The sequence below is a fragment of the Pteronotus mesoamericanus genome, unplaced genomic scaffold (genome assembly GCF_021234165.1).
Source record: "Pteronotus mesoamericanus isolate MK-2021 breed Mesoamerican mustached bat unplaced genomic scaffold, CSHL_Meso_final scaffold_651, whole genome shotgun sequence".
NCBI lineage: Eukaryota > Metazoa > Chordata > Mammalia > Chiroptera > Mormoopidae > Pteronotus > Pteronotus mesoamericanus.
Window position 1 is genome coordinate 29,813,407 of NW_026555325.1, and position 20,177 is coordinate 29,833,583.

Sequence of the window (20,177 nt, forward strand, 5' to 3'; positions counted from 1 at the left end):
AATCAGGGGACCTTGAGTAAAGCAAATTGCCCTCCATAACTGGGTGGGCATCATTTAATCAGATAAAGGCCTGGATAGAACCAAAAGATGGGTCTCCCTTGAGCAGGAGAGAATTCACCACAGATTGCGTTAAGACTCCCTCTGAAACATCAGCCCTGCCCGGCTCTGCAGCACTCTGCCAGCCTTTGGACCTGAACTGCAATGTTGGCTCTCCTGGGTCTCCAGTCTGCCAGCCTCCCCTGCAGATACTGGAATTGTTAGCCTCCAAAATCATGTGACCTAATTTCTAGTAATAAGTCTCCTTTTACATATACAGGTGTGGGCAAATGTAGGTTTATGATAATTAGTAAATAATAATACAAAAATAAACAGTTTCACACACTCACAACTGTAAACCTACTTTTGCCCACCTCTGTGTGTGTGTGTGTGTGTGAGAGTGTGTGTGTGTGTGTATGTGTGTGCGTGAAACAATCACAACACCCCACACCACATTATCAGTTTTTATATTACATACACATACCATTGGTCTGTTTCTCTGTAGAACCCTGACTAATACAGGTGGTAGATGAGATCTGTAAATGTTTCTAGTATGTTAAAAGAAGTAAAATACATGATTGCAGTGGTTTTTAAATAGTCACAAATTCTTTGACATTCCGTCAACAGATGAGGTATATGTCCGCACCCCTTGAAACTTTTTTAAGGTGTCCTAATAGTTTAAACTTGGCAAGTCCCTGCAGTATTTTCAGTTTGATTGATCACAAAACAAGAAAAAGCAATACAACAAACTCCCCACAGAGCTGGCATATGATTGCATCTAGAACCTTGAATGGAAAAATTTGGATTATTTTGAAATTTTATTGAACTTGTCTCTTAGTTAAAATTATTTGTATGAAAATGACTGCAGTAGATCAGTAAGCAAAATAATCCCGGCTACACAAACATCTCTTTTGTTTTTTTTCTTAATTGTTTCATGCTGTGAACCAAACTAGCCTTTCTTCCAGCCTGCTCTTCAGATAAATAACTTGGTCCTGGGACTTCCACCCTCCTGGAGTTCTCAGTAGACTGAAACTCTGTTTCATGTGTTATTCCTATGATTTCCAGAAGCAGAGAGGTACTCAAAGAAGGGAGAAAAAAAAAGAGTTGGATTTTAAGAACAAAATCACATTAACCCCCAAAACATATACAGTCTACATTGTGAAAGGAATTTTTTCAAAATGAGAGAGAGCAGAAGCAGTTCTCTTCAATAAACTTGTCATAGTGGTAATAACAGGAATATAAACACTCTGTCTTACACAGATGAATAATTTATTTTAATAACTTATTGGAACTCATAAACTTCCTGGAACTCACAACTCTACAACTCCTGCATTGTCTCACCTTATCTTTATGCAACTCCCCACCTCTCTCCTCCTCCTCTTTCCAAGTGGTCCCACCTTCAGCTCAGCCTCTCACCCAGCCAGGAAGTATGGCAACTGGCTTCGCCCCAAGTTCTGGCGGGCTTGTGTTAACTGCGTCCAGTGTCTTGGGACGTGCTGAGTGCTAGGTAACCTTGAGCTGCCTCCCTAACCTTCTCCTCTTTAGGAGTCAGCCCGATGAGTTACCTAATAGCGCGATCTCTCCGTAGAACCACAGCACTTTCCTGACCATCAGCTGCCTTGACGGAGCTTGGGGTCCCCATCTGTCTCTTGCCAATAGGTCACTTTTTAGTTACCTATTGCTGCATAATCAACTTACTCGAAATGCAGAGGTTTCAAATAACTACGGTTTCCTCATGGTGTGGTGCCTCAGTGACCCCCACTCTCTCTCTCCCCACCATGGCTTGCTGTTCATGGCCTAGCCTCGTTCGTGGGGACGTCAGAGCAGGTGGAGTTCACACACAGCGTCTGACTTCCCTCAGAGAGAGTGTTCCAAGAGACAGAATTGGAAAGCTGCTAGTGTCCTAAAAACAGACACAGCATCACTTCTGGCAAATTTTACTGGCCAAACCAGTCATGGAGTCCGACCAGATTCAAGAAGAGAGATCATGGATAGACTCCTCTATTCAGTGGCAAGCTTGTCAAAGATTTTGAAGACATCTTTAATCTGCCATGACCCCCTGCCCCTGAAGTCCCTATGACTTCAACCATGGGTAAGCATCCCTCTGTGGTTGACTGGGATGTGAGGAGCCACTTGACATAGCTGTGCTCGACTCCGTTTTTGTCCGAGCTGCATCCAACAGATTGTGTACCAGGACTAATGATTGCCTGAACCTTTCTCAGGGGCTGCTGCCTGCTCTGGGCACAGTACTTCGGCTGCCCACGTGCCCTTGCTGGGAGCAGCCACTGTAACCATTCAGTGTCCCCAGTCCCACACAATCTCAACTCCTTTACTCTTGCCTCACTCTCTGTGACAAAGCCTGTCCATTATAACAAGATCCTCTGTGTCTGAGTTTTAAAGGAACCATTTCCTTAAAATAAATCACTTCTTCCACCAACAGTGCCACTGCTGTTTGTCTTGTGATTCATGAGGACTTAATAGTCAAAACAGGTGCATATCAGGTTACAAAGCACAATTGTCTCCATGTGTACATATGCATTAGATGGCTGTGCAGAGGATTACTGTGGTGTTTGCAGGGAAGAGAGCTAAGGGATGTTGATGATCACAGAATGCTAATATTTGTCTAGTGTTTTACAATTTATAAACAAGTTTTATATATCTTATCTCATGCAGTTCTTGTGGTTCCGATAGTTGATATTATAAAACCTGCTTTGAAGAAGGTAATATTAATAATAACAAAATAGTGGTAAGTGATGGACATGCACGGTCTCCTTTATTTTCATGAGTATTATTCATTCATTCATTAATTCATTCATATTCATTCATTTATTCCACAAATATTTATTGAGTGTTGGGTGCTGGAGATAAAATGGTGAGAGAAGAGATGTATTTGTTCTCAGGGAGCAGACAGCCTATTATAGGAGACTGATGTTAATTAAATGATCTCACAAATCAATATAAATTTACAACTGTGACCAGTGCCCTGAAGGTGAGGTACATGGTGTCATGACAAGGACATTTGGCTTAGTCACTGAGGACATGACCACTGAACTAACACCTGCAGGAAGTGCAGGCATTTGCCAGGGTAGGGAGTGGGGAAGGGCAGCAAGTGTTCCGGGCAGGGAGAATATTGCGCAAAAAAACAGTTGTAGGAGGGGTCATGGTTCCTTCCAAGAATTGAAAATAGGCCAGTGTGCCTGGAGGACAAGCCTTGTGGGGTCAGATTAACACTAACCTTATTTTACAGATAAGGAAATTAAGACCTGGTGACTGGTCTCTATTTGTCTATCAATACAGCCAGTAAGTGGCAAAGTCAGACCTTCAAATTGTCTGGAAAGCTAAAGCTTGAAGAGTCCTTCTCATTCTTCACTTTCTGTTACTGCCTGTATGGCTCGCTATTTCAGACAGGAGGATAAAAATGTAGTATGGCAGGGGGGTGGGGGAGGATGGAGAAATTGATTTCACAGGCAAGAGCAGAAGAAGCCAGCCAAGTGGCAGAAAACATGAGCTGAGAATTTTTTTACTTTCTTTTTAAAAAAAAGTTTATTTATTGGAGTGATATTGGTTAATAAAATTATATAGGTTTTAAGTGTACAGTTCTATAAAATGTCATCTGTATATTGCATTGTGTTTAACACCTAAGTCAAGTCTCTATTTATCACCATATACTTGACTCCCTTTTCCCTCTTCTGCCTCCCCCACCCCCTTTCCCTCTGCTAACCACCATCCTGTTTTCTGTGTCTATCTGTTTTTGTTGGTTTGTTTTTCTTGTTTGTTCATTTGTTGCTTTAGTTTTATTTCCCACATATGAATGAAGTCACATGGTTCTTGACTTTTTTCGTTTGACTTTACTTAGCACGATTTTCTCACGATCCATCCATGTTTTGCAAATGGCAGTATTTCATCTTTTCTTACGGCTAAGTAGTATTCCATTGTCTATATGTGCCTCATCTTCTTTATCCAATCATGCATCAGAGGATGTTTTGTTTGTTTCCATGTCTTGGCCACTGTGCATAATGCTACAATGAATGTAAAGGTACAAATATCTTTATAAATAAATGAATAGGACTATATCAAACTAAAAAGCTCTGCACAGCAAAAGAAACTATCAACAAAACAAAAAGGTAACAAACCAAATGGGAAGATGTTTGCAAACAACACCTCAGACAAAAAGTTAATATCCAAAATATATTAAAAAATTATACAACTTAACAATAACAAAAAAAAAAAACCCACAAAAACCCATCCAATTAAAAAACGGGTACTGGACCTGAATAGACATATTTCCCAAATAGACATACAAATGGCCAAAAGACATATGGAAAGATGCTCAACTTTGCTAGCTATTAGGGAAATGCAGGTCAAAACTACAATGAGATACCACCTTACCACACCGTTTAAAATGGCTATTATCAACAAGACAGGTAATAACAAGTGTTGGAGAGGTTGTGGAGGAAATGGATCCCTCATTCACTGCTGTTAGGAATGTAAACTGGGGCAGCCTCTCTGGAAAACAGTATGAAGGTTCCTTAAAAAAATTGAGAATAGAACTTGCCTTATGGCCCAGCAGCCCCTTTCCGGGTATCTACCTGAGCTGAGAATCTTAAGTAAGGGAGCTGAGCTCCTGTGGAACTCATAGGAGTTAACTAAGATAAAGCAGTAACAAAAAAATAAAACAAACAAACAAAAAAACAAACAGGAAACTGTGGTACTTGGGGCTTGTTGTGTGATTAGGATCTAGATATGAAATAATTATAGGTTGATCCAATCACAACCAAAGATACTACTAATGATTGAGCAGAATAGTCTGTTACATTTTTCTTCTCTAGTGATCTTTAGAAATAGGTTCAATGCTCATTTGAATAAAGCAGCTTCTCTTTTATTCTCTTTGGAAGACAGGGCTGAAAGAACAACTTCTGGAATTCCTAACGATTAATGAAATGGTAGGTCTTCTAAGTGCATGCTGAAATACAGAGTTGGTTAAAGCAAGACCTACTAGGTCTACAGAGAGACTGACTTCTGTTCTCTAGGTAATTAGGGATTTAGGAAATGGAAAGAATTAACAAGAGGAGAGAAGTCCCTAAAACCATGCTGGTTAAAAAGAAAACTTCCACACCCTATCCCAGTCCTACTGAATCAGGCACAGGGCCTGGAAAATTGAATTCTTAACATATTTCCTAGGGGCTAGTAAAGGATCTAGGTAGTGAATCAGTTAAGAATCAAAAGAAAGATGCCTGAATCCAACCATATGAGACACCGCAGGTGAAAACTACCCAACTGAGCTGTCAACCTACAAAACTGAGAGGAATTATATTAAAGTGTTTCAGTCCACCAAGTTTTGATGTGGTTTGTTAATATAGCAATAGATAACTGAATCATAACCTCAAAGTCCAAAAAAAGGGTGTTTGATTGTCAAGCAGTTCTCTTAAATCTTCGAGGACCCTGCTGTCTTCCATATGTGGCTCCAGCATTTTCAATATATGGTTTCCAAGATGACTATGAAAAAAGAAAAACTGTGAAGAATAATGCAGGAAAAATCTTTACAGACCAGGACTGGAAATGGGGTATATCACTTCCACATTTTTAGGGGGCAGAACTCATTCACATGGCTATACCTAACTTAAAGAAGGCTTGGGAATGTGGTCCATTAGGAAGGGGAATGGCTTTAATGAACAACTACTCAGTTTATGTCTCATAAACTAGTGTACTTCCTAAATCTCTTTCTCATTGGGTATGTGGGTCAAAATAAGTAAACTAAACAGATATCAATATATTAGTCTCCTCTGGTTCTTATAGTCCTTTTATATTGTATTTTCTCTCCCTTCTCCTGCTCCTCATCAAAATGGCACTCCGGTGTTTGGGGCTGGGGAACAGGTAACCTTTTGGCTCAGGAATAAGGAGGTCTCAGGTCCGCACGTGTGGGTTCCAGTGAGAATTCCTGCTCTGCATCTAGATTCCCCACATAGCGTCTGGTCCCGTTGGACATTTATGAATGTTATGTTCTCAGCTTCAGAGCTGAACTTGATGGTTTAACCTGTTTCCGCTGTTGGCAGCCTCTTGAATGCAACCCATGGTCACGGGCAGTTCAGTGGCCCTTTAGGACTTCCATGTGTCCTCAGGGGGAACACAGTGAAATGTCTGCCTTCCCCCAGCCCCCAACCCCACATGCTTCTTCTAGGCTTGGGAGAATATGGAGCCCTTTGCTTAGATCCATTAGCTTGGACGTGAGCTACATAAAACAGGAGAAGCCCAGCATGGCCTACCAGGAAACCGAAGAGACAAAAAGCTAATCCATGGGACCTCAGTGCTTCTCCTTTGAGCAGCCAGCATGGTTAAGTTCCAGGAGACAATGCCTCCTTCTCTATGGATCCTATCACATGTCTTGGCACTACAGTGTATGATATTTACACGATTAGAAGAATTTGTATTTCTATTGAGGTGGGGCTTTGAGTTTTTTGAAATCCCTAACAAAACACAGAAGACAGACTTAGAAGTATAAATGTAATTAACCCGAATAACTTAAAAATGGTACAATAGCTAACAATTAAAACAGGGAAGTGAGGATAGCAAAATTATATTAAACTTCCCAGCTCTCATTGAGACAAGATGATAGTATCTTCAAAAACAGATAAATCATGAACTATAAGCATCTGTATCTAATTCAGTTATAATGTACCAGAATAACAAAAACAAAAGCAAAAGCAACTACTACACACTCTGAGGAGTGGAAACTGGAATTCTTCTGCATGGTTTATATTTGAAAGCTCACATGCAGACAATAATGAGAAAACACTAATAGTGAATTTCAAAATAAAACAAAACAGGGGCATCCTCATCAGTCAGGAAATGTTTAAATAAGGTACAATATATTCATGAAATTTAATATGGATCTTAAAGGTAAAATGAATTAAATGTATACATTTTGACAAGGAAGGATATCCATGATATCCTTGTTAGGTGAAGTGAGTTATAGAACAATATAGCTAGCATGCCAAATTTATATAAAAATTATACATGCTTACATATGCAGTTATACCTCGTGTGTGTAAACGTACATTTGTATAAACAAGGAAACAAGTCTATAAGGATATACAGCAAACAATTTGGAATGCTGGGAATGGAAGACTTATATTTCACACTTCTCTTTTTTTACTTTTAAAAAAGGAACACATATGTCTTAGTTAAAATTTTAAAATGTGAGTTTGCATTATGGCATAGTCTCTCACAGACTGTGTCATATAGTCATAGAGAAGACATGCAACGTCTTTGCACCTCGATTTCCCCATCTTTACACAGAACTTCCACCCATTGCACGGTGGTATGTAGAGATGAAATGTACACAGGTATTCTAGCGGCTTGTAGGGATTCTATACAAATTGCACCCTTTCCGAGTGAGGAATGGCAATCTGGGTGACTCAGGAAGCGGGGTGAGTTGGAGAGTGGGAAGCAGAGGGCGGAGGGTGGAGGGGTGACTCAGAGATAGTGTTTAAAAACAGCCCTCAGAGGTCTGTGCGCGCAGACGTCTCCAGCTCTGAGATAACAGCCCTTCCCTTTCCTACAATTTTCTTCCCACTCCCACCTCCATCCTTTCTTTCCTAGACTCCTCTTAATGTTTATTTTAATCCAACTTTATCTGTATAAAATGTTCCAAGATAGGAATAGCCTCTCTTTTTTATGCTCGTCTAAGTCATCACCCTGGTTAATGGCAAGTGGCTGATCCGTTAAACTGAAGAGCACGGATTTTATTTCATAATTTTTTCTCTACTGCCTAACCTGTCTTTGGTAAGTAGTTTCTCAGTAACGCATATTGAATGAGTTCCAGGAAAACCTTTCTTGGTCCTTTCCATCATAGCTTAATGTGAAGAAAAATATTTTCAAGGAAGTAATACATCTAAAACATCTGAGATGTATTTATTTATTGACACAAAAGCAACTCTACTTGATCCAACTCCAGACTGGAGTATTTGTTTGGCCTTGCATGGAAGGAGGAGTATTTCCACGTCCTTGAATTTTTCTCCCTGTAAGTACTGACTATTTTAAGCCAAACCAGCCCCAGGACTCCAGGATTCTGGCTTTTGGTAACTGCCCTGAATGTTCTTTCTTAGTCTTACCTCAATGGAGAAGACATTGAGAGGGTGGTATTTGGTTGGGACCCAGCACTCTCAACAACCAAAATCCAATCCTACCTCAACCATGTGGCATACTCTCTACCCTAGGTGCCCAAGGAAGATATCTATTTGTGTGGAGAGCAAAGTGAGACAATTTCACACTTCCCATTGAAATGGGGCCTTCATCCCCCTCCTCAGCCCAGACCCCTGGTGGGCGAGGCGGAGCTGCACTGATAATGCCTGGTGTTAATGGCAGGTGTAGACCTCAGGAGCAGTGCACCTCGGTGAGTTGGCTGGCAGCTTCTTCCTGGGACCAGCTTCAAATCCTCCGTGTTCTGTATCTCACCAATCGGATGTTGAAGAAAGGAGAGGCACCCAAGGAGATGCAGCCCTTCCCATACAACCTATCAAGCTCAGCATTCTCCTCCTTGGAGATGCAGTGAGGAAAGGGGAAGGGCAGAGAGGAGAGCCAGGGGCTCCTAGAGGGTCTCACACTTGTCAGCTGGGACTTCTTGGACCACCTGGACTATCATTGCTAGGGAAGTAGGGGCAAGGGAAGGACTTGGCTTTGAAATCCAGGGTCCTTCAGAGGAACTGCAGAACAGATTCCCGCTGTCTCTAAATTTTCTTCCCTGCAGATGACTCTGGAATCGCTTGGTTTGGCTTTGTTGACATGGCAATAATTACAGTCATTTTCATTAATTGCTCCCTATTTGAGCCTAATTGCCATGGAGCACAATAAAAATTATGCACATCATTCAGTGTGCCACATTAACTTCAGATTTTATTTCATTATAACACTAGATTTGGTCCACTTTTACACATTATTGCTCACATGACTTAGTTATATACACATTTAAAAAAAAAATAGAGTAAAGGACCTATTTCAATAAGCCAAATCAGTGAAACCAATAGGAGAGCTTCCTGAGGGACTGGGGCCAAGAATAGGAAAGTTGACCTCTTTGCCTTTCTCTGTGCAATTTATTTAGTCTTGCCTCTTCTTCTGATTGTATTTTTCTGCTTCTCTATGAACATGGCAGAGGATGCTTTTTCGCAAGGGGTTGTTGAGGTTATGTGACCTCTGTTCAAGTAACTAGCTTAGACCGATGGCTCTCTTTGGAGTCCAATTCCAAATTTCCAGGAGAAAGATTCCGGGTAACCCAGCTTGATTCACTAACTCCGGCGCAATGAACGATGGCCAGTGGGTGCGGGGAAGTAGGTCAGGAAGAGCTGCAGGGCCTCCCAGCCTGCGCCACGGTGGGCAGAGTGGGGCTGGGGGAGCTCTCAACGGTTTTAGGCCTTTCTGTAAATTGGGGTGCGAGTGATAGTAGATCCTGTCTCTTAGGGTGTTGGTGAGTGTTGCAAGAGGCAATGGTCACAGAGTATTTTGCACATTTCTGGCGTTTAGAAAGCACTGAATATTGTTATTATATATTTGTATCCTTAAATCAGTTATTTTGAAGTTTGGGAGCAGATATGATTTGAAAATCCATAAACCCCACCCACATTTTTATACAAGTAATCCATGAACCTCAGGAGAAAAAAATCTGTATTTATTAATTTTTCTCCAAAACTCTGAAGAGCAGCTTAGACATCACAAATTAAGGTCCAATTTGAAAATGTGGCATGTAATATTTTATTAATCCACAAGAGGGCAGGCTTCCCAAACATAAATAGTTGCTGCAGAGGCCTTGCTCGTGAAAAACAAAGGTAATTCCAACAAGTGACTGCTGGCTTTCAGAAATGCACTAGTCCTATTACCTTCAAGAATTCAATAAATAAAAAAGCACAAAAATATTTTTAAAGGCCAGGCACAATTCCTGGCTGTGTGAACAAAGTGGCTCCTTGTCACCTGCCAGGTCTGGTTGGATCTGAGTTTGGTAAGTAAAAGACATTACGAGTGTCCCCAATCACTCTAATCCTTTCTGTTGCTTCTAGTTGTCTGCTCCCTTTCTCCCTGTGTCTTCCTTCTTCTTCTCTGTCCTCCTGTCCTGTAAAAACGCCCTCAGGACTAGTAACTGTGATTACATTTTAAAGAAATAAAAATCCCAGTAATTTTAGATTACCAAAAACACAGTCAAGAGTGTGACAATGACTAAAAATGAAATTTGGGTTTTCAGATGCTTTACCAGGATTCACATTAAAGGGAGTGGAGTATCAGTGGTTTAAAGCAAGGGTATTGAGGGCAGATATATCTGGGTTGTATATACATTGCTATCTCGGGGGCCAGTTACTAGCTCCATAACCCTGGACAAATTACTAAACTTCCTTCTCCTCATCTGTAAAATGGGGTTAACAGAACCTATCATAGGGTTCCAGGAGGATTAAAATGGATAATGCATGCAAAGTTCATAGTGTTTGGCACATAAAACATTCTATAGTAGTTACTATTACAATGAAAGTTTTATTACAAAGACATTATATTAATATTACTATGGTGATGTGATGCTGTACTAATATATTATGATAATGTTATATTGGTCCCATTTTATCCCACACATTAGCTCATTCTGGGTAGTTGCCTTTATGCCTGAACTGGAGAAAGAGACACATTTTAAATGGAACCCTGATGTGTAACAGAGAACACAGAAGAAAGTGGATGATGAGAGTTCTGGAAATCATCATCTGAAAATTAATTGAACAACTTTGGGCTATTTAAACTTGACAGCATAAGGTGTATGGGGAACATAAGAACAGTCTTCAAACACACGAATGCTGGAGGGAATCTTGAGAGACCTAATCAAGAGCCTAATCTCCCAGAACAAGTGGGCTTTGCATTTATTTCTGTTTGCGGCCCAAGAAAAATTACCACCCCTGCCTCAGGTTACGTTTATTTCTCAGCTTAGGTGTTCTTGTCTATGGGTTGTGATGACAGATCCATCATATCAAATTCTCAGGGGACACATTTTACTCCAGAGCCCAGATCAAGACAGAAGGGCACCCTTATCGTTTCCCTGAGCCAATGGGTATAGTTTTCTTGATTCACCTTTCCAATGTGAACCTAGTCCTTTCTTCAAACCCTGGCATTGATGCTTATGATAGTGTTTCTAGCTCTATAGTATTTTATCGCTGAAAGAGTTCCTCTTCCACAAACACTTTCCTTGGTCATCACAAGAACTCCATGCAATAGACAGAGATTATTGTCTCCACAGCAATGTGTCTAAGGACACAGAAGTAGACAAGGCAGGGATTGAATTAATAGGCCGGATCATGTGTTGCAAATTCTTTCATGTGAATTGCATTCATTCTCAAGTCTCTGACACACTGCTTTCAAGGTCAGTAAGCTAACTTCTTTCATTTTTCCCTTTTGGAGGCTATAGGTCCCTAATATAGAATCTCTGCTCTGACTTGGCGTATGTAATTTAATACATCTTAGAGAAGAGGATTAGTGAAAGGAGTCCAGTGACTCTTCATTCTACTTCATGGTTCAAACATTATGTCTTTGGTACTTTGGTGCTGGATTATAACTATGATCAGTTACATTGGAATCATTGGACTAACTCAGAAGAAGCATATTGTAAGAAAACAGTAGCTAAAAGAGAGAAAAATTGGAACTTGGGTCCATTCTTTCAGATCTTGTTTTCAAAGTAAGGAGAGTAGAGAGCACATTGTAATGGCCAACCAATTAGACTACAGCAGTAACAATCACTGCATGTCAAAAGTCTTGATGTCCTTTACATGAGGGTTTGTAAAGCAGTTTTGGTGAGAGTATGTATATTCCCTCTACCTTCTTGTCTACAGTCCAATCTCAGGAAACTTCACTCATCCATTATAGAGGCCAGATTGCTAAATGAGGACATAGGGATGCCCTAGTTATTTGCTACAGTTGTTTTTTTCTTCCCCCTGAGGCTGCTTCTCTTTATACTTCAAGAAAGTACTGGCTCAGCAGTGCAATACACCTTGCATTCATTTCTTCCCTGTTGACTTTAAACAAAGGTCCTATGTGCCATGGGATGACTAGCCTTAATCTCAGCCTGACCGATGGAAACATTCATTGAAAACACTCTATCAGTCTGTCTTTACCAGCTGATCATATTTATCCTTATTGCAGCCACCATTGCATATCTTCCCCTAAAATTCACGTAAAAGTCCCCTAAAAACATCGTAGTAGCCAGAAATAACTTGAGGTTGCACAGAATAAAAGAGCCTGTTCTGATTAACAACAGCCAACAAACCACATTAATTGCCCTTTCATTGCTCTGGCCTTCATCAGGCAAATAGGATGGCATTATAAAGCTCTGATAACCACTAATGATATTGTCTATTTAGGCAAATGTAAGACGGGATACACTCAACATAGGAAATAAAGAGATTTAAAACTTCATGACTTTCAAAGTGGTTGTGTGATAACGATGTGAATTCTGATGATCCAGTCATTTTCTTTCAGTGGAAAGATTTCAGTCTCGCACAGTATGTGTGTGTAAATATTGTAGAAATGCCTCTCACAAGATAAGCATAGCCTTATTATATTTAACAAGCTGAAAAAAATCCAACCAAAACACTAACATGCCAATTACCCCCTCTTATGGCCAGAAGCTGTACAGCAGGGAGGTAGAACGACGTCAGTGAAAGTAGCTGGATTTCTGCGCTGGAAGCCCAGCCTGCGCTTGAGCCTTCACCCTGCCAGCTCCAGGCGCCAGTGCCTGCCAAAACCTGGCTCCTCCCTTCTCCCATCCCGGTCCCGGGTGACACTGTGAAGTCTGTCCACGAAGCACCCATATGACTGGTTTCATCCCTATTCTTAATGAAACTCTCTGGTCCCATTCAGAGACTTCTTCGCTCTCAAGAAAACTAATTTCCACTGAGATGTGATGTTGGTAATGGTTTAAATATCAACTTTTTGTTTCTCCTAGGGAGTTGCAACTTAACTGGAGTCAAAATTCTAAGCTAAACTTGAGCCAAGCAGTGTTTAATGTGTGCTACCTTTTGGGTCAGGAAATATATAATGGTATCTGTTTATATTTTCAGAAATAAACATGTAAGGGTGCGACAACATCTAATAAAAAATGGTCACCCATACAGCGAGGGAGAGAACTGGTAGAAAGAATAGGCGTGAGGGCAATCTTTTTCTGAACGTTTTGTTATGCGTCTTTGACTCTGTGATAGAATGTGTCCTGGAGCCAGGTCACTCCAGCTAATAAGGGCCAATGCTTAAATTTTCAAGAATTTTGTGAGCCAATTATTAAAGTCATTATTAAAATTAAATGATATAAACTTAATATTAAATAAATTATATTAAATTTCAAGATAATAAATGTTAAATATTCACCAATTTCTAATTATGTGTATTTTACTACATTTAACTATTGTCTGTGCTACTGAGATTATTATACCTGTTTGGTAGAAATACTATAAATGTAGTGCTACAATGTAGGTCCCAAATTCTGTATTCAGTAATGAAACATTGGTAGCTTGAATCTGTCATGGTGGTAATATTTACATCCATGTAAATATTGCCATAGAAATTGGCAAAATTAGGGCTTTTATTCTCAGGGATCTGGTTATTAAATATTTACCAGTACACTGCTGCTTTGGAGCCATACTAATATTTCACATGATTTATACATACATGTAACTTTTAAAAAGTATTGCTAAAAATAACAAACTGAAATAAACAAATTTATCATATGTATATCATTTAGCTGTCATAACAATAGAAAGAAAAATTACTTCAAGTAACTTTAACACAGCATTTTCTCAGTAAATTTCTGCTGGAATATATCCTGAATGAAAAAATAATGCAAAGAATTCTTAATCTACACATATATGTATATATAATGTATATAAAGTGTCCACAGAAGTTACACCTGCTTGAGTGTGGTTGGTAAGGTAACAATAGGGGTGTAATAATTTATAGTTTTGATGTGAACATTTCACCTAAATGTCATATGTTCTGCTGGAGTGTGATATGGTTATGTTCCAAATTACATGCTTATACTTTTGTAATAAAAGATTTTGTAATAAAAAAGGGGAATTATTTGTGCTGGACTCTATTTATGTGTGTGAATATATGTATATACAATAAAGCAAATAAGTTTATTAGAACCCCAAATTTTTCAATACAAGAGAAAAAACATAAAATAAAAAATTAAAGTATAATTCTGTAATCTTAAATTTAAATTGTAAATATGAGTATGAAATCATGATTTGTTCTTGTCTTTCTATGAACACTTATCTCTAAGCTCTCCATTGAAAAGGCTAAGACACAATGAAAACCCAGGTAAAACAAGCAGCCTGAACATTCAATTTATGGTCTTTAAGTACTATTTCCTACTGAAAAAGAGAGAGGGCCACCTAGACAAATTGTTAACTCCATGTCTGGGTTACAAAATATACAAGATGATCCTAGGATGTTGTGTTTTGTCAGAAATCAGGGAAACAATCAAAAGTGACTGAAATAATATCAAAGGAAATAGAAATCAATTTGAAGAGGCACATTTTGGCCAAAGATGGAACAGCTTGAACATCAAAATAAATTGGATGTATTAATACTCCCAAAATACATTGGATATATTAATACATCCAAAATATATTGGATGTATTAAAAACACATCCAATATATTAATTTGCATGACCTTATAATGATAACTTAAATATAATTTTTAAAAGAAACCCACTATTTAGAGGATGCTAGTGAAACAGGTAATTATTCAGAAAGCTGAAAAACATTGAAAGAGAGCACTTATTCTTCTTTCTCTTTATGAATTGTACTATTAGGTGACAAATTAGATGGTATATGAAATATGCGGTCTGTCCAGAAAGTATCCAGCCACATGCTATGGAACGTAGAGACATTTATTGAAGACAATATAAGATACAAGAAACATTGTACATAGGACAATGATACCTCAGTCCCCTTCAAAGTAGGCACCTTGGGACCTCACACAGTTCTCCCAATCACCATCAGCTGTCCCGTTGTATTTTCCTGAATCTCATGGACAGTCTGAAATCTCTTCCCTTTCAAAGGTGATTTTAGTTTTGGGAAAATCCAGAAATCACAAGGTGTCAAATCTGGGCTGTAGGGGGGCTGAGTCAACTGGGTGATTTGATGTTTTGCCAAAAAACTCTGCACGAGGCATGATGCATAAGTGGGCATGTTGTTGTGATGAATCTGCCAGTCACCAGTTGCCCATAGCTGTGGCCTTCTGAATCACCCAAATAATTTCCACAGAGGAATGTTAAAGCTTAACACAAAATTTGATATAGAATCATTGCTCTACTCACTCAGACATTTTGAATGGGATGGCCACACAGTACACATGCTCAGTCAATGGCATCTACCACCCCCACTGACTAGTACAGTGAAGTTGTCATTGTTCACACATGTGTATTCCAGTCCATTCTCCTTGGCTGCCAGGTTACACTGATGTCATGCAAACCATTCTCTTTATATTAACAAAGGCTGGGTTTTTCCCAGACCTTTTATCTTTTAAAAATAATTCCATCTTACAAATGCAGAAGTGAGAGAATTTAAATATCATTATTTTATAATCCCTAATAAAATAATGGCTCTAGGACTTGGACATCAATGATTGCTAAAACAATTAAGTGAGAGGCTGACGGATTATGACACCGTGCATCAGACAACAAAGGATAGTGTTCCCTCAGAAATGGGCAACAAATAAGGTGAGCCCTACAACTACCATGGCTTTGAGATGACCTTGAGAGAATTTCTGGGCCGCAGTGCAGGGAGGATGATGCCAAGCAAGTCTTAGTAGGTAGATTCCCTGAGTTGAGAGAGAGAGAGCCCTCGGAAGAATGTTGTCTAACAATAGAAAATTAGCCCGAGACTAAACATGGCTCTTGTCCTGCATAACAAGTTGCAAATAGCAAGACCTAAAAAAGATATAAACTATTTCCAAATAACTTAACCGTGTCCCAGAACAAAGCTCAAGGACATTTATGAGAACATATAAATATCCACCATCCAACAAGGCAAAATTCAAAATGTGTGGCAATCCAGCAGGCATGGAAAGAAGCAGCAAAATGTGACCCATAATGAGGAAAAAAAATCAATCACAGCTGACTCAGAACCTACACAGAGGTTAGGATATCAGACAAGCACATTAAAAACAGTTTTTATAAATATACTCCCATGTTTGAAAAGTTAAATAGAGACATAGAAGATACTTTTTAAAAAGACCTAAATCAGACTTCTATGAATAAAAACTACAATGTTTAAGGTGAAAATAAATTCACTGGACAATATTAAATACAGATGATACATTGCTGAAGAAAAGATTACTGAACTTGAAGAGATAGCAATAGAAACTATCCAAAATAAAACAAAGAGAAAGGAAATTTTTACAAAGTGATCAGCAAGCTGGCCTGCTGTAGGTATAATTGAAGTCCTTGGAGGAAAGAAGAGAGAGGGGCAGGAAATAAATATTTGAAGAAATAATTGGCAGATTTTTTTCCAAATTTGTTAAGAACCATATACGGTGGTACCAGAAGACTCCATAATCCTTAAGCACAAGAAAAAGCTAACACCAAGGTATATCATAGTCAAATTGTTCAAAACCAGTAATGAAGGGAAAAAAATCAAAGTAGCTAGTAGAGATAAAAAGAGGCATGTTCTGTACTGAGGAAAAAGGTCAGGATGACAGCAATTTTCTCTGTGGAAATAAGGCAAGCAGGAAGGCAGTGTGGAATGACATCTTTAAAGTACTAAAAGCAAAAACTGTCAACCTCAAGTTCCGCATGCAGTGAAAATGTGGTGATTTCATCTATCATTCCCAAAGGCTTACACATCCCTGTTTGTAAGTCCTCCCTCCTGTCAATCCCTGATACTCTCTTCCCCTTGGTCCTGAGGCAACTATTGATCCTCTCTCTGTCACTATGGATTAATTTACATTTTCTAGAATTTTATATGTATATAATTTTTTTAGATTTACCCATGTTGTGTGCATGAATAGTTTACTCCTTTTCATTGCTGAGTAGGATTCCATTTTATGACTTCATCACAATTTATCCATTTGCCTATTAATGGGCACTTGAAGTTGTTTTCAGTTTTTGGCTGATACAAATAAAGCTTCTATGAACATTCCTATATGACATGTGCCTTTCTTTCTTTTGAATAAATACCTAGGAGGGAATGGCTACATTATATGGTAGATGTTTATTGAACATTTTACAAAACTGCCAGGCTGTTGTTAAAAATGCCTCAATGATCTAGTGAGGTAAGAATAAATTAGTCCTTTCCTAGCAAAGGGGAAATTGAAACTCAGAGATATCACGTCGATTTGTTCAATGCCTCTCAGCCAGTAGGTGGTAAAACCAAAAATAAATGTATTGTTCCCAACTCTACAATTAGAGGAGCTTCTGACTGCTCATAGCTATTCCTAAAAACCTAAATTCTCACAACTCATCCTGCCAGGATGGATCAATTATTACTAGAGAAATAGCATCTTGGAAACCTGCCACTAGGGCAGTGCTTCAAAAATTTATTCCATGAAACTTTATTCCACAAGATGGTGTGTGGCACAAGCGTTTCATGATCAAGAAGATTTGGGAAGGCTGAATCTGTTAGTCCCCTTGTGTGAATTCACTGTTCTTGTTTAGAATATGAAGTGTATGAGAAATTCTATAGTAACAAAGCCCGTTTATTTTTGTTTAATCAAATGTTAATATTTCTTAACAATATTTGAACGTAGAACTTTCTTTATCCACAACTTTTAACAGCCAGAACTTTTAACTTTTAACAGAATGTTACAAACTTTATAGAGATATAATAAACTTTAACGAAATCAGAGTTAGGCCTTTCCAGGTCAGGATAACAATAGTCTCCTTTCTCTCAGTCCCTCAGGCATCAGGGGAAAAAACAAGTAGAGCTACAAGTCTTGCAAACGTAAAAACTCTTGCACCTAGACAGCAAAGCAAGGTTTCTGTGTAGGTTACCGAGATAATAGAATAAAATAACTTTATTCTTATAGTGAATTGAAACCTTTTGGAGCTTGTTCATTTCAAGCTGAGTTATTCTTTGACATTTTGAACTTCAGTGAAAGAAAGAGAACTTTAAACCACTTCAGAGTTGCACAAAACATCCAAATTGTAAGGACATTTCTTCTCTGGGTCCGGTAGGTTATATGGCCTCATACAATGGAGTGAAGTGGAAAGAACTAGGAACTGTTTGTTGACCTCAATTGCCTTTTACCTGCAGAAACCAAATTCTATTAAAAACTATATGCCAGACTATAGTTGCACTTTAGAAACAAGGCACCAAATTTTGATCCAGACAGCCCAGCTCGCCTCTTAAAACTTCCATTCTCCTTTTGATTGTGTTTTACCTTCAATAAAATAATTTGTCCCAGTTAAAATGGAGAGCATAACAAAATCCAGAAGGAATTACCTGACCGGTTCTTCCTGTCTGCCCACCCCATCGATGACGCTGCAAAGTGAGAGAGAGCTGGGCAGAAGGATGGCGGAAGTCTGAGCAGAAACCACCCTCTGTACAGGCCGCTCTCCACTCGCCCCTTCAGATCCAATCTCTCTCTTCCCCATCCTGCTCTGTGCCCAGGGAGACTGACCAGCAGGGACTTCATCCCTCTTTTCTTTTCCCTCGGGCTTCTGACTGTGGTTAGACAATGGGAAACACCACCAGGATATTAAGCCCCAGACCCTTCTGCAGCCCCCACATACTCTCCGGACCTGACTGCGCAGAGGCTCCGCGCCCTTCCTGCCCCCTCAGCCATGCGCGCCAGGCGACACCCTCCCCCAGCTCTGCGGCTCTGCTGGGCCTCTGCTGAACCTCCTGGCCCCGTCCCTTCAGGCCAAGGGATGCTAATCCTAGTGTTGCTAATCCTAGGGCACTTCACCGTCCTTTATTTTTTCCTTTGACTCAATCCTACCTCTGTCAATAGTTTTTATTTATTTATTTAATTTTATTTTTTTTATCAAACTCTCCCGATCACCCCTTTGAGTGCGCCAAAAGTTTCCTGCCAGGATTCTGACATGTGCTCCAGCTCTGATGTTAAAATTCCTATCAAAAATATCATGTTATGGTTAAAAGTTGTGATATGAAAGTCTTTCAAATTGGATGTCCTGTTTTGAAAGGGGCATTTAAAAAATATAGAAGTTCAACACGAGTGAAGCTTTTCAATACTAAAATGGTAAATACTAACTTTTTTCTCTGCGCGGTTTGGGAAAGCATTTTAGCTCCTTAGACTAGCTGTCAAAAGGGTATCCTGTCTCTTGACTTTTCAAAGTATACACACAAAAAGTTCTGGGACGTACCGGCCCCTCCCAAGGCCACCTTCTTAGCCCGACTGAGGCCTGCGGCTCCTCTCAATAAGGGACAAGGTCAATTTGTTTCCCTTATTTCCTAACTATATCTGCTAAATTGGGGGATGTCGAAGAAGTTGGTGCTCTAACACTCCACGCCTCCACACAAATTTTTCTTTTCTCTTTCACCCCATATTCTCTTTTCCAAACTTTTCCATTTCCTATAACAAGGCTTTTCTTTCCTTTCTCTTTCCCTTTCCCTCTTACTATTCAATGATCAGAGTCCCAAGACTGTAAGTCCCAACCACGTGTGAGTGATGTTATGGTAATGTATAATGAACAAGAATTAACGCTCCAAATTTACAAATATTTGTAAAGTACATATGAGTGGATCCAAGGCTACTTCCCCAAATAACGTAACTTTCAATCATTTAAAACCTATAATGTTCTGCCACTTCTGGGTATTTACCTGAAGAAATCCAAAACACTAATTTAAAAAAATATTTGCACCCCTATGTTCATTGCAGCATTATTGACCAGCGATATCAAAATATGGAATTAACCTAAGTGTTCATTGATAGACAACAGATAAAGAAGATGTGATACATATATACAATGGAATATTACTCAGCCATGAAAACAATGAAATCTTGCCATTTGCATCAGTATGGTTGGACCTAGAGGGTAGTATGGTAAATGAAGTAAGTCAGACATAAAAAGACAAATACCATATGAATTCACTTATATGTGGAATCTAAAAAACAAAATAAACAAACAAAACAGGAACAAACTCATGGATACAGATAACTAATC